We start from the raw sequence: 14,202 nt of genomic DNA, 5'->3' as shown, positions 1-14,202 counted from the left end.
ATTCAGTAGGCATTCAATAAATGCATGTTGACTACATGAACGAATGAAGGTTATGAATGAGTCCAGGGAGGTTTGAAACTAGTTCCAGTTGATTTCCAAGCTTGTGTTAAGTCATTACAGACCTCGTTTCTCTCAAACATAACATCCTAAATAAACGATTTGACTGTTAAGGAACCTGTGATAAAGAGTGAGTAAATACAGAAATATTCAAGCGTCTTTTAAAAATAAGAAACAAAGACCCATGTCACATATTTGTTACTTAAGTATAATCTGAAAAGGGTACAAGAGTTGCCTATACTGTTCTCTGATTGTGTGCCTGTGTGTGTGTGTGTGTGTGTGTGTGTGTGTGTGTGTGTGTGTACAGAGTGAGGCCAAAGAAACAGCCAGTAAAACAGAATAAATGAAAAGGGGATTTTGCATACCCATAAAATAGCTGATATTAGTTCAGGACTTAGCCTAACAGTAATTTCAGCTGCCAAGGATATTTCAAAATAAAAATGCTCAAGAATGAGTGTTTGGCACTCAGTGCCCACCATACGTATCCTGCTCCTCTCCTCAGCTGTCAGGCAGGGATTTGCTCTGTATTCCAATATTTTTCTCATTTAGAAGTTTTGAGGGGAACTGCTAAGGCAAACCTACTAACCATGCACTGTGACCATGCCCCCCCCACTACTAAAATAAACCAAAGAGTGAAAGGGAATTCAATTACCAAGTTGTTTCTTGTAATTAACTTTTTAATTTTCTCCCCTTGAATCTCTTCTTCTTCTTCTCCCTCCCAGCATGTTAACCTAAAATGAACTTGTTACACATCAGTGTACCATCAAATGCTCTTGAAAAGCTGGGCAGAGAAACTGGGAAATTTGTATTTCGAATCCAAAAGGAAGCCTGCTCTGTCAGTATTGCTAATTCCTTTCTTCCCACAAAATTCAAACTATGTGACTAATATGAGTATTACCACCCACTAAGATGAGTAAGATGAGGGAAAAAGCAGAAAGAAAAAGAGGAAAAAGAACAAAATACGTCAAGAAGTAGAGTTAGAGGGAGAGGAAGATAAAACTAAAATGCAGACTTTATCTCCTATGTTCCAGCAACTGCCCTGAGTGGGTGATGTGTTGACACCTGATGAAATGATAATAATACATGTACTACTGTCCTGCCTGTTCACGTATATAAATAGAGAAACTGAAGCTTAAGCCAGGGGACAAGACTGGTCCCAAATCACGAGCTGCTTAATCAGTAGAGCCAGGATGTGAAGCAAGGCCCTTTCCAAATATACTGTACTATGAACTGCTTTATAATCTTATTTTGCAAACTATTTCTAGAAGCCCCTGAAACCCACCAGAGAGAGGACACAATTCTTGAAAATCCCTTAGACTCTGAGGTTAGCACATGAAATAAAACAATCCCGTAAAAGAATTCAACCCAGCTCATTCAGTCAGTACACTTATTCATGGAGTGGTTGAGTTCTCAGCAGAACGGGCTACATAAGGTTTGACAAGGCACCCCTCCCACCTCATGCTTTGGTCAGTCTTCCTCATCTGTTTGCAGGCTCATTCTTTCATTCAATAAGGAAATTCTATGTCAGGCATTTTGCCAGGTACAGGGTATAGAGTAGTGAAAAAAAAAAAAACCCAGTTCCCACCCTTACGCAGCTTATAGTTGAGTTGGGAGATGGACATAAAACAAATAACCATACAAATGAATCTATAATTACAAATCGGTATGCCTTCCCTGAAAGTAAATGAGATCATATACCACAGAATCTGATGATTGATTGTTCATTATTGAAAGTTTTAAGGAAGCAGTGCCATGGGATGACCTGCATTTCTTAAACTATCACTCTAGCTGGCTTGTCTTAAAGATGGTATTGGTTTTGGGGGAGGCAGGTAGCAAGAGTGGAATCAGGGAGATAACTTAGGGGCTATTACAGCAATCTGAACAAATGACAGCTGGCCATGAAATGGACAGGATGCAATGGATGGTCTGAGTTACATTCTGGAGGCAGAATTAACAGGACCCAGTGATGGATGGACTGGGTGGGAGTAGGGGAGATACAGGCGACAAGGATTACTACAGCTTTTTCAGCATAAGCCAATGGGTGGGTGGAGATGTGATCTATAGAAATGGGGAGCTGGGAGGAGGAACAAACAGGGGAGAGGGAAAATTAAAATATTGGTTTGAGGCATGGTGAGCCACAAATGCCTGTGAGACATCTAAGTAAAAATGTCAAATAGCAGCTGGATATATTAGGCTGGTTCTCAGAAAAGGGAATAAGATTGGAAATATAAACTAGGAGATCAACAGCATGAAGATATGATTTACAGAAACAGAAAAAGACAAAAGTGCCTGGTGTAAGTAGAAACAAAGAGCCCAGGTTTGGAGCTGAACTTCACCACTGACGTGTCAGATAGGAAAATGAGATTGCAAAGGAGGCTGAAGGAGAATCAGAGGGAAAGAAGGAAATACAAAGGGAATAAGATGTCTCATAGCCAAGGTAAGAAAGCTTCCCAAGCAGGACAGAGAGACTGACGGTGTCAAATGCCACTGAGAGTGAGAGCAAGATGGGAGCTTGAGAGACCCAATGTTTCAGGAGCATGGACTTCTTTATTTAACTAGAGTTGATTTATAATATTGTGTTAGTTTCAGGTGTACAGCTTCAGATTCTTTTCCATTATAGGCCATTACAAGACACTGTGATGTATAGTTCCCTGTGCTATAGGTAGGTCTTTGTTGTTTATTTTATATACAGTAGTGTATATCATGGACTTCTTTTCATGCTTGGCTACAGGCCAGTGGAGGCGACTGAAGTCTGCTTGAGTAGTTGAAGAGCAAGACTAAGGGAGGTAAAGAGTGTTTACAGTCTGCTTTGCCATTATGCTGCTGGGAAGGAGAATTAATAGCCAGCTTTAGCTCGAGGGGGATATGAAGTCAAAGGAGCTATTTGTGTTCGTTGGTTTTAAGATAGGAGATGCTATGGTTTTCAACCTTCGCTGCATGCTAGATGCACTTCGGGAGCTAAAAGAATGACCAATGCTCACTTCTCACCCCCAGGAAAATGAAATCAGTGTCTTTGGGAATGTGGCCAAGGTGTTTGCACACACACATGTGTGTCTATTCCCCGGGTGGTTTCAGTGTGAAGCCAGGGTACAGTACTGCTGAATATTCATTCAAGTTATTCAACAAATATTTATTTGTTGCCCCTACTATGAGATAGATACTGTTCTTGGCACTTTTGAATGTTGATAAGAAAGATCAAGCAGAAGTCAAGAGATTAAAGCTTCAGGCAGAGAAGGGGATAATTTATAGGGCAATGTTCCTGAGAAGGTGGAAGTGTGAGGGGTTCTAGAACATGAATGAAGTGCTATCCTTTGCTAAAAGAGGGACTTTGCCCTTGGCCCATTGTAACTGGAAGGAAGAAAAAAAGAGCAGTCTCGATTACCAGGTGTTATTTCTTTGTATATCTTTGTTTCTGGGACATAGCCTGAGCTTAATAAACATTTGTCGAAATTAATTGAAACCATGTTTAAAAGATGCTAAGTTACTTCATGGGACTACAGTGGAGATTAACTAATAAAAATGTCTGTTAATACATTTTGACTCTAAAGAACAATATAAATGCCAAGCAGCCAGGGCTCTGGCTTAGCCACGTTGCCACCCAGTGACGCCACCAAGGATTTCATGACTCTCGGCCTCTATCACAGTGTGGCTTCCTCCATTTTTTCCACTACACACATCACACAGGATATTACAAAATCAAGATGCTGTTCTCCAGGGCTGAACTCCAATCCAAACAGAAGAAATCCTTGTGAGGGCAGGAGACACCCTGAGCCTTGTCTGAATTGGGGAAGTTATGGGTGAACTTCGAGAAGAGTGTCTTTCCAAAGAGCCATCATGCCAGCAAGAAGAGAGGCCCCTAAGTGCAAAATATCTCCTCTCCTGAAGGCTCCTGGGAAGCAAAGTTATAAATAAAGAATAAACGTTTCACTGAGTTCTGTGTTTTTCATACAAACTTACTTTCACCAATTAAAATGAACAAGCAGAGGTAAAATGTCTCAAGCACCACCCCCCAAAAAAACACACCACAATTCTGGAAATAAACATTGCATTCTTGACTCTTATGTGACAGCATATACTACATCGCAATCAGAAAGGAACAAAATTAAATACGAAGCTGCCCCTAGAGAATAATGATGCCTTTACGAAGGAATAAAGCAACTCCAATTTGGTTTCAATTTGCTTTCCTTAACTACAAATCATCAAGCCCGGGAACAGAAACCTCTGTACCTACATCTGGTGAGAGGCAGGGTAGGGAGATTAGTTCAGCTCCAGCTAATAATGCTTTATGGTAACTGCTAAAATCCTCCATAAAATGGGACCCATTGGAAACACCAGCCCCAGTGACTGAAAGGCCATTGGTCTCCCTCAATTACATAATTAAGCTTGGCAGCAGGTTCAAATGAATGAAAACTGAATGTCACTGTTTTCTCCACACACCCCTGTACTTGTTTTCCTTCCTTGTCGGGGGACAAGGCCAGCAGTTCTGCAATTAGCAGGAAGCAGAGAGCAGCAAGAAAGAACCATCTCCATGCTAATTAGGTCATTCACCAAATGCACCCACTCCATTGGCAGAGCTAATCAATACTTTCCCGAAATGCTTCAAACTTGGTGTGTTAATTTAAAGTTTTGTTATTTTTATTGCACTATAAGCCTGGTGACTTTATAAAAAGAAGAAAAAATATATATATTAAGAAATTATGACAGAGTTCTACAAACAATGGTACTGCCAGAGCGTTTTGTTTTTGTTTCTTCAGTGTTATCTGTAAGCAGCTTCTCTGTGACCTTTGCCATTCAGCTGGACCCCTGTGTGACAATTCATTTGAATTTTGTTAAAAGTCTCTTTATCATCTTTTTTAAAATTTAATTTTTATTTTACATTGGAGTATAGTTGATTTACAATGTTGTGCTAGTTTCAGGTGTATAGCAAAGTGATTCAGTTATACATATACGTATACCCATTCTCTTTCAGATTCTTTTCCCATATAGGTTATTACAGAATATTGAGTAGAGTTCCCTGTGCTATACAGTAGGTCCTTGTTGGTTATCTACTTTATATATATTAGTGTGTGTAGGTTAATCCCAAATGCCTAATTTATCCCTCCCCCACATTTCCCCTTTGGTATCATCTTTATCATCTTTAACAGTTAATTTTATACTTCTGTGTTGCAACTGGATCCTTAAATTCTCTATGTAAACTGCTTACATATTTACCAACTTTGGATGGTTCTTTATGTGGGGGAAATGATACAAACCAGAATTCCTGGTTCAGATGTGTGGTGGCATGAGCCGAGTGAGACTCGCTCTCAGAGTGTAATCTCACACGACATTTCATATTTCTGCAGAATGACTGTCATAAAAGCCCACTTGAAACACAGATGGCTTGATGTTAACACCCAACTTCCTTCAAAGACGATCCAGATGTGAGTCAAATACGATTTTTAAACAGAAGTGAACACTTTGTCTAGGAATCACAGGTTCCACTGAAGTTCCACTCATATTTAACAGCTGAAGATGTTTAAGAATCGCCCTTCCATAAATCCCCCCTCTTTCTACTTAGGCTTAAGAATATTCTGCGGCTGTCATCTGAGCTCAGAGCACGGAGAGAAGGTGGCCTGCAGGAAGGAAAGAGTGATTTGCAGGCTTCCTGGAAGTCTGCTGGACTCAAGGCTGCCTCCAGGCATCTGTATTTCGATTTTTTTGTACATCCCTAAACTGTTGAATGACTGCCAAATGTCTGCTCTTATTATTGGATTTCCTAGTTCGCTGCATTATGTTGATCAAAGGAGGTAGTTGAAGGACAGCACTGATAAATTCTTTGCTACATGTATGCTTGTAAAACCAAACTAACAAGGAAACCCAATCATTTCTTCAGTATTTCCTTTCGCACTGATGTCCTGTGACTGACCATTACAATGAAGCAAGGATGCTACAATGCAATAGCCCTGCAGCCTAACTTACATGTGTGGGAAAAAAAAAAAAAAAAGGCAAAAGACAAATCCTGCTAGAAAGCAGAGGCCAAAGACAAGAGTGCTCATTTTGAGGAAAAGAATCCAAACCATTAAAATCTGAAATGACCTCCACTTTGAAGCATCTTTGGAAAAAGGATGGAACCATTTTATACAGAAAAGAACAGTGTCTGTACTTATGCAAAGGGCTGCAGCCTTCACACTTAGCAAACAGAGGCAAATAAGGTGGGTAACAGGGTCCACAATACAGGAAACAGATTGCTCCATTCTCTTCCCCTGACTTCTGAGCTTAATTACCTAAACATTCTGATATTCTAGTGCCAGGAACACTAAAATAAGACATCAGTTTTTGGAATAGAATTGACCTGTTTATATGGGACACTTTTGAACCATGATGTGACTTTCCTATTATTATTATTTAATCTTAATTTTATTTTATATTTTTAAATTTTTATTATTTTTAAATTGAAATATAGTTGATTTACAATGTTATGTTAGTTTCAGGTGTACAGCAAAGTAATTCAGAATATATATATTCTGAATATATATACCTTTATAGTTTATTACAGAATACTGAATATAGTTCCCTGTGCTATACAATAGGTCCTTGTTGTTTACCTATTTTATATATAGTAGTTTGTATCTGCTAATCCCAAACTCCTAATTTATCCCTCCTCCATCCCCTTCTCCTCTGGTAACTATAAGTTTGTTTTCTATGTCTGTGAGTCTGTTTCTCTTTTGTAAATAAGTTCATTTGTATCACTGTTTTAGATTCCACATATAAGTGATATCATATGGTATTTGTCTTTCTCTTTCTGACTTACTTCACTTAGTATGATCATCTCTAGGTCCATCCATGTTGCTGCACATGGCATTATTTCATTCTTTTTTATGGCTGAGTAATGGTCCATTGTATAAAGACGATGTGGTATATATTACTATTACTTAATTTACTAAACATCTACTCTGTGCAAAGAAGATAGTGTGTTCGATGCTGCAGGGAAAACCAAGATACTCTGACATGGCCCTTCCTGTCAGGGAGTTTATGGTCTAGTAGGATAGATAAAGACATTTAAATACAGTGGTGGGTCCTCTTATGCATGGGGTTACGTCAGTGAGCATATGCAAAATGGCATGTTTTCATTGAGTATAATATGCATGGTTTTGTGTGCACAGCTCTGCTCATCAGAGCTGAATACCTGAGTCAGGTCCCTTCTCATTGAGCAGCATGATGGTAAAACTATCCACATTCTACATTTATGTGTGCATTAGTCTATCTTTCTGTTTTCCTGTTTTTGTGCATAATAGAAACGCATTAAGTTAAATACAAAATATAGGGAGGAATTAGTATCACATAAAAGGTGAAAAGAAAGTGCTAGTGTTCTAAGATAGCAAATATTTCTTCCAGGTGGGGGCAAACTCAGTACACTTTGAGAGCAAACGACAAAAGTGAGGACTAGGGAAAAAAACTTAGGTCCCAAGTGGCATTTCCCTGCAGAATAAGACAATTACAAAAGACACGATGAATTTAGGAAGCAACATACTTAGTGGAATGCCGCTTGAAAATGGGACGCTTCTTATTCCAGTTATGGTGCACAGAGAGTCTTATTAAACCAAACACAAATTCAAAACCCAAAACTCACTTCCCTTGTCACCCTGTTCAAATGATTTTTAAATGAGAGAAATTGCTTCTTTCTACTGAATAAAGTCAAAATTAGGATCAGGATCATTATTTAATGGGCTTAGAGAGATCATTATGCTTTACTGAAATTAAAGAAACTCACTGATTTGTCAAGGTTTTCAACTAAACCAGCCATGATTTTATTATAATATTGTAGAAATTAAGGGAGCAGTCTGCTTGGCTGTAAATGGATAGATTAACCTCTGTGAATCATCTTGCAAAGTTTTCCTTTCCTTTGTTCAAGGACACATATAAAATATATGTCTCATGTGAACCTTTGGTCCTAAGTGTCTCTGCCATCAACAGCAGTGGGATGTGTAAGTGTATAATGCATTGTGGCCGCAGGAGCAGGCCAGGGTATTGATATAACAATTCCACTGAGTCTGTAAGTATGATGGAAGCAAGCTGTATCTGAATACTCTAATTACAGCTCTGCAATCCTAGCCCACAGTAGGCAAAACTATGGTTTTATTCCTGGGTGCCCATCTTTCCTCCCCTCTCTTTGCTCTGGCCTTACAGGCAGGTAAAACTGTAAACTATTCCTCCATCAGAAGAGCAGAGTTGATGGCCTCAGTGTGTGAGGATCAATGGAAGAACAATCTCCCCTTCCCCCCCCCCCCACAAGTACTTTAATCCACACTCACTCAATGCCTCCAGCCAATGGCCTGGAAAGCATGTCTGTAGTCTTACACATCCTTCTACAGCAGAGACATCTCCTGCCCTATGGCACATTCACCTTTAGAGGGTGGACACCGTAGTGCAACTAGGTAAGCACCCAGAAGGATGCATTAAGCAGCTCACTGCAAGAAGGAAGGAAGAGAAAGTGAATCCTACATACAGGTAACCCTTTGAAGAGGCATGCGCACCTGTGTACCTTTGTTTTTGTTACAGTCTACAATCTAGCTAGTCCCTCCACAGACTTGTCAATCCATCTCTATTTCTGTACCAAGCCCTGGGTCCCTCTGAACACCATTATTTTCCTGGGAAAGGGTTCCATCCATGATTTCCTACTTCCAAATCTTTGACAAAACTCACTTTGAAACCCTCGGGAAGCTTCTGTCTAATAAGTCATGCATTTCCTAACATATACCCATGTTTTACTGGAAACAGTCTTCAGTCACATATTTATATGCCAAATTCCAAATATTTAAAATAAATGTCCACAAGTACTGTCTCTGTCACTATAAGTGGTGGCTTTGACATCCTCTTGGACCCTAAATTACTTCTCTCCAACCCACCTGACATACCAAATACAATTCTAGTTTTGTATTAGAATCTAGAAAACAAAGAAACTTAAATGTACATGTAGGCAACTGAAAATAACACATGCATGTGATTAAAAAGATTAAAAATAAAGTATAAAAATCATGCCAAACAAAACATTATTCAATGAAATGAAATTTCTTTTCTACCTAGACCTTAATGCTCTGGTCCAACTTCCCAAGAAATTGTCCAATGAGTCCGTCTGTGTTCTAACTTGAAAAAACAACTAGAACTAATTCTTGAGCTCTTACTTTTGTATGTATTAGAAGCACTTAGGGATTTATATAGAAATAAAATAATTTCTGCTATTAAAAATCATGAAATGAAAAACATTTGTAAGATTTTGTAAATGGCTCCACAATTGTCCATTTTCCCTTAAAAATAAATAGGAGTCTTGTTTTCTTTTAATTTTAAAAGTCATACAATTTTATTGGAAATTTCAGTTGATATGGAGAAAAATTAGCCATGATGCCACCTCCTAAAGCTAAGTAAATTGTTACCTTATTTTTTCCTTTATTTTTAACCAAAATGGTGCCACTTTATACACACATTTTTATGGTTTTTTTTCTCTTAATAACACATGTGGCTACATTTCCTGGTCGATAAATGTGGATCTCTAAAATACCATTAATCTCTTATTTTCAGCATCCCAATTGACAAACTCTTTCTTAAAGATTTCTGAGCTCTACATTATGCCTCAGCCAAATGTTTCCTACTTTGCAAAACTGATTTTATTCCAATATTTTGAAAGATTTTAATTAATAAAATAGTAATAGGCAATATTTTCAAAGCCTCCTAGACTTTAGAGAGTGGTTTTTCTTAAGTGTTTTGATTCTTTCAAAGATGTTTCAAAGAAAGACCCGTAGGCATTACAAACCAAAGATATCAGAAAACAGTCAAATCAAATTCAAACGATACCCTCCTGAAATATAGGGACTGGAAGCCCGTTTTCTTTCTCATTGCAATTAAGTTGGATCTATCTCAAAGGAATTTTGGAAATATATCAGGATCTTGCGAGGCAAAATTACAGCTCTGTGATTCAGAAAGGATGCCAAGAGTTTGAATAGTCATGCCATTATACTCATGACTGCACATTCATTTATAAGTTGAAAGTGAAATCTTTTTCAACAATCAAAGACATGTTTTTCCCAAGGTAATTTGACCGTAATTTGTAAATTGGTACAGTAGCTGATTGCACCAACTCTTTTGAATCCCTCTGATAGCTGGTGATCCATGACTTACAGCTGAGGTCTTTCCTCTTACAGGCAGAGCCTGCTGGAAGAATCCTGGTTGTCTAAAGAAACTAGGATTTCATGATCCTAGAAGATGCTGGTTGAGATGCAATTTAGGGAACAGTGACTACAATATAAAATGGTCCTAAGTAGGATCAGAACGTGGATCACTAGGGAAGTGGCTCTACAAGCAGACCCAGAGTGGCCTTCCATGAGAGGTTTCCTTTATTTTTTTTTAATTTATTTTTTTTATACAGCAAGTTCTTATTAGTTACCTATATTGTACATATTACTGTATATATGTCAATCCCAATCTCCTAATTCATCCCACCACCACCACCCCCTTTCCCTCCTCGGGGTCCATACATTTGTTCTCTTCATCTGTGTCTCTATTTCTGCCTTGCAAAGCAGTTCATCTGTACCATTTTTCTAGATTCCACATATATGTGCTAATATATGATATTTTTTTGTCTCTTTCTGACATACTTCACTTTGTATGACAGTCTCTAGGTCCATCCATGTCTCTACAAATGACCCAATTTCGTTCCTTTTTATGGCTGAGTAATATTCCATTATATATATGTACCACATCTTCCTTATCCATTCGTCAATGGACATTTAGGTTGCTTCCATGACCTGGCTATTGTAAATAGTGCTGCAATGAATGTTCGGGTACATGTGTCTTTTTGAATTATGCTTTTCTTTGGATATGTCCAGTAGTCGGATTGCTGGGTCATATGGTAATTCTATTTTTAGTTTTTTAAGGAACCTCCATATTGTTCTCCATAGTGGCTGTATCAATTTACATTGCCACCAACAGTGCAAGAGGGTTCCCTTTTCTCCACACCCTCTACAGCTTTGTTGTTTATAGATTTTCTGATGATATCCATTCTAACTGCTGTGAGGTGATACCTCATTGTAGTTTTCACTTGCATTTCTCTAATAATTAGTGATGTTGAGCAGCTTTTCATGTGCCTCTTGGCCATCTGTATGTCTTCTTTGGCGAAATGTCTATTTAGGTCTTCTGCCCTTTTATGATTAGGTTTTTTTTTTAATATTGAGCTGCATGAGCTGCTTATATATTTTGGAGATTAATCCTTTGTCCGTTGATTTGCTTGCAAATATTTTCTCCCATTCTGAGTGTTGTCTTTTCATCTTGTTTAGAGTTTCCTTTGCTGTGCAAAAGCTATTAAGTTTCATTAGGTCCCATTTGTTTATTTTGTTTTTACTTCCATTACTCTAGGAGGTAGGTCAAAAGATCTTGCTATGATGTATGTCAAAGAGTGTTCTTCCTATGATTTCCCCTAAGAGTTTTATAGTGTCCAGTCTTACATTTAGGTCTTTAACCCATTTTGAGTTTATTTTTGTGTATGGTGTTAGGGATTTCATTCTTTTACATGTAGCTGTCCAGTTTTCCCAGCACCAATTATTGAAGAGACTGTCTTTTCTACATTGTATATCCTTGCCTCCTTTGTCATAGATTAGTTGACCATAGGTGCGTAGGTTTATCTCTGGGCTTTCTATCCTCTTCCATTGATCTATATTTCAGTTTTTGTGCCAGTACCATATTGTCTTGATTACTGTAGCTTTGTAGTATAGTCTGAAGTCAGATAGTCTGATTCCTCCAGCTCCACTTTTTTCCCCTCAAGATTGCTTTGGTTATTCGGGGTCTTTTCTGTCTCCACACAAATTTTAAGATTTTTTTGTTCTAGTTCTGTGAAAAATGCCATTGGTAATTTGATAGAGATTGCACTGAATCTATAGATTGCTTTGGGTAGAATAGTAATTTTCACAGTACTGATTCTTCCAACCCAAGAACATGGTATATCTCTCCATGTGTTTGTGTCATCTTTGGTTTCTTTCATCAGTGTCTTATACTTTTCTGAGTACAGGTCTTTTACCTACTTAGGTAGGTTTATTCCTAAGTATTTTATTCTTTTTGTTGCAATGATGAATGGGATTGTTTCCTCAACTTCTCTTTCTGATTTTTTGTTGTTAGTGCATAGAAATGCAAGAGATTTCTGTGCATTAATTTTGTATCTTGCAACTTTATCAAATTCATTGATTAGATCTAGTAGTTTTCTGGTGGCATCTTTAGGATTCTCTATGTATAGTATCATGTCATCTGCAAACAGTGAAACTTTAACTTTTTCTTTTCCAATTTGGATTCCTTTTATTTCTTTTTCTTCTCTGATTGCCGTGGCTAGGACTTCCAAAACTATGTTGAATAATAGTGGTGAGAGTGGACATCCTTGTCTCGTTCCTGATCTTAGAGGAAATGCTTTCAGTTTTTCACCATGGAGAATGATGGTGCTGTGGGTTTGTCATATATGGTGTTTATTATGTTGAGGTAGGTTCCCTCTATGTCCACTTTCTGGAGAGTCTTTATCATAAATGGGTGTTGAATTTTGTCAAAAGCTTTTTCTGCATCTATTGAGATGATCATATGGGTTTTTTTCTTCAATTTGTTAATATGGTGTATCACATTGATGGATTTGGGTATACTGAAGAATCCTTGCATCCCTGGGATAAATCCCACTTGATCACAGTGTATGATCCTTTTAATGTGCTGTTGCATTCTCTTGCTAGTATTTTGTTGAGGATTTTTCCATCTATATTCATCAGTGATATTGGTCTGTAATTTTCTTTTTTTGTAGTATCTTTGTCTGGTTTTGGTATCAGCGTGATGGTGGCCTCATAGAATGAGTTTGGGAGTGTTCCTTTCTCTGCAATTTTTTGGAAGAGTTTGAGAAGGATTGGTGTTAGCTCTTCTCTAAATGTTTTATAGAATTCACCTGTGAAGCCATCTGGCCCTGGACTTTTGTTTGTCGGAAGATTTTTAATCACAGTTTCAATTTCATTACCTGTGATTGGTCTGTTCATATTTTCTATTTCTTCCTGGTTCAGTCTTGGAAGGTTATACCTTTCTAAGAATTTGTCCATTTTTTTCAGGTTGTCCATTTTATTGGCATATAGTTGCTTGCAGTAGTCTCTTAGGATGCTTCGTATTTCTGCGCTGTGTGTTGCAACTTCTCCTTTTTCGTTTCTAATTTTATTGATTTGAGTCCTTTCCCTATTTTTCTTGATGAGTCTGGCTAATAGTTTATCAATTTTGCTTATCTACTCAAAGAACCAGTTTTTAGTTTTATTGATCTTTGCTATTGTTTTCTTTGTTTCTATTTCATTTATTTCTGCTCTGATCTTTATGATTTCTTTCCCTCTACTAACTTTGGGTTTTGTTTGTTCTTCTTTCTCTAGTTCTTCTAGGTGTAAGGTTAGATTGTTTACTTGAGATTTTTCTTGTTTCTTGAGGTAGGACTGTATTGCTATAAACTTCCCTCTTAGAACTGCTTTTGCTGCATCACATAGGTTTTGGATTGTCATGTTTTCATTGCCATTTCTCTCTAGGTATTTTTTTAATTCCTCTTTGATTTCTTCAGTGATCTCTTGGTTATTTAATAATGCATTGTTTAGCCTCATGTGTGTGTGTTTTTTACATATTTTTTCCCGTAATTTATTTCTAATCTCATAGCATTGTAGTTAGAAAAGATGTTTGATATGATTTCAATTTTCTTGAATTTACCGAGTCTTGATTTGTGATCCAGGATGTGATCTCTCCTGGAGAATGTTCCATGTGCACTTGAGAACAAAGTGTAATATGCTGTTTTTGGATGGAATGTCCTACAAATATCAATTGAATCTATGTGGTCTATTGTGTCATTTAAAGCTTGTGTTTCCTGATTAATTTTCTATCTGGATGACCTGTCCATTGGTGTAAGTGAGGTGTTGAAGTCCCTCACTATTATTGTGTTATTATAGATTTCCTCTTTTATAGCAGTTAACGTTTGCTTTATGTGTTCAGGTGCTCCTATGTTGGGTCCATATATATTTATAATTGCTATATCTTTCCTTGGATTGATCCCTTGATCATTATGTAGTGTCCTTCCTTGTCTCTTGTAACATTTTTATTTTAACGTCTATTTTATCTGGCATGAGTATTGCT

General features: G+C 37.6%; 1 protein-coding gene across 3 annotated transcripts in view; it reads right to left on the bottom strand.

Moving 5' to 3' along the window:
• Positions 1-14,202, bottom strand: part of RBMS3 (RNA binding motif single stranded interacting protein 3) — a 714,611-nt gene that overhangs the window by 393,619 nt on the left and 306,790 nt on the right. The gene's annotated exons all lie outside the window — the stretch shown is intronic.

This window comes from Delphinus delphis, chromosome 10 (assembly GCF_949987515.2).
Source record: "Delphinus delphis chromosome 10, mDelDel1.2, whole genome shotgun sequence".
Classification (NCBI taxonomy): domain Eukaryota; kingdom Metazoa; phylum Chordata; class Mammalia; order Artiodactyla; family Delphinidae; genus Delphinus; species Delphinus delphis.
This window is presented reverse-complemented; position numbering and strand designations above follow the sequence as displayed.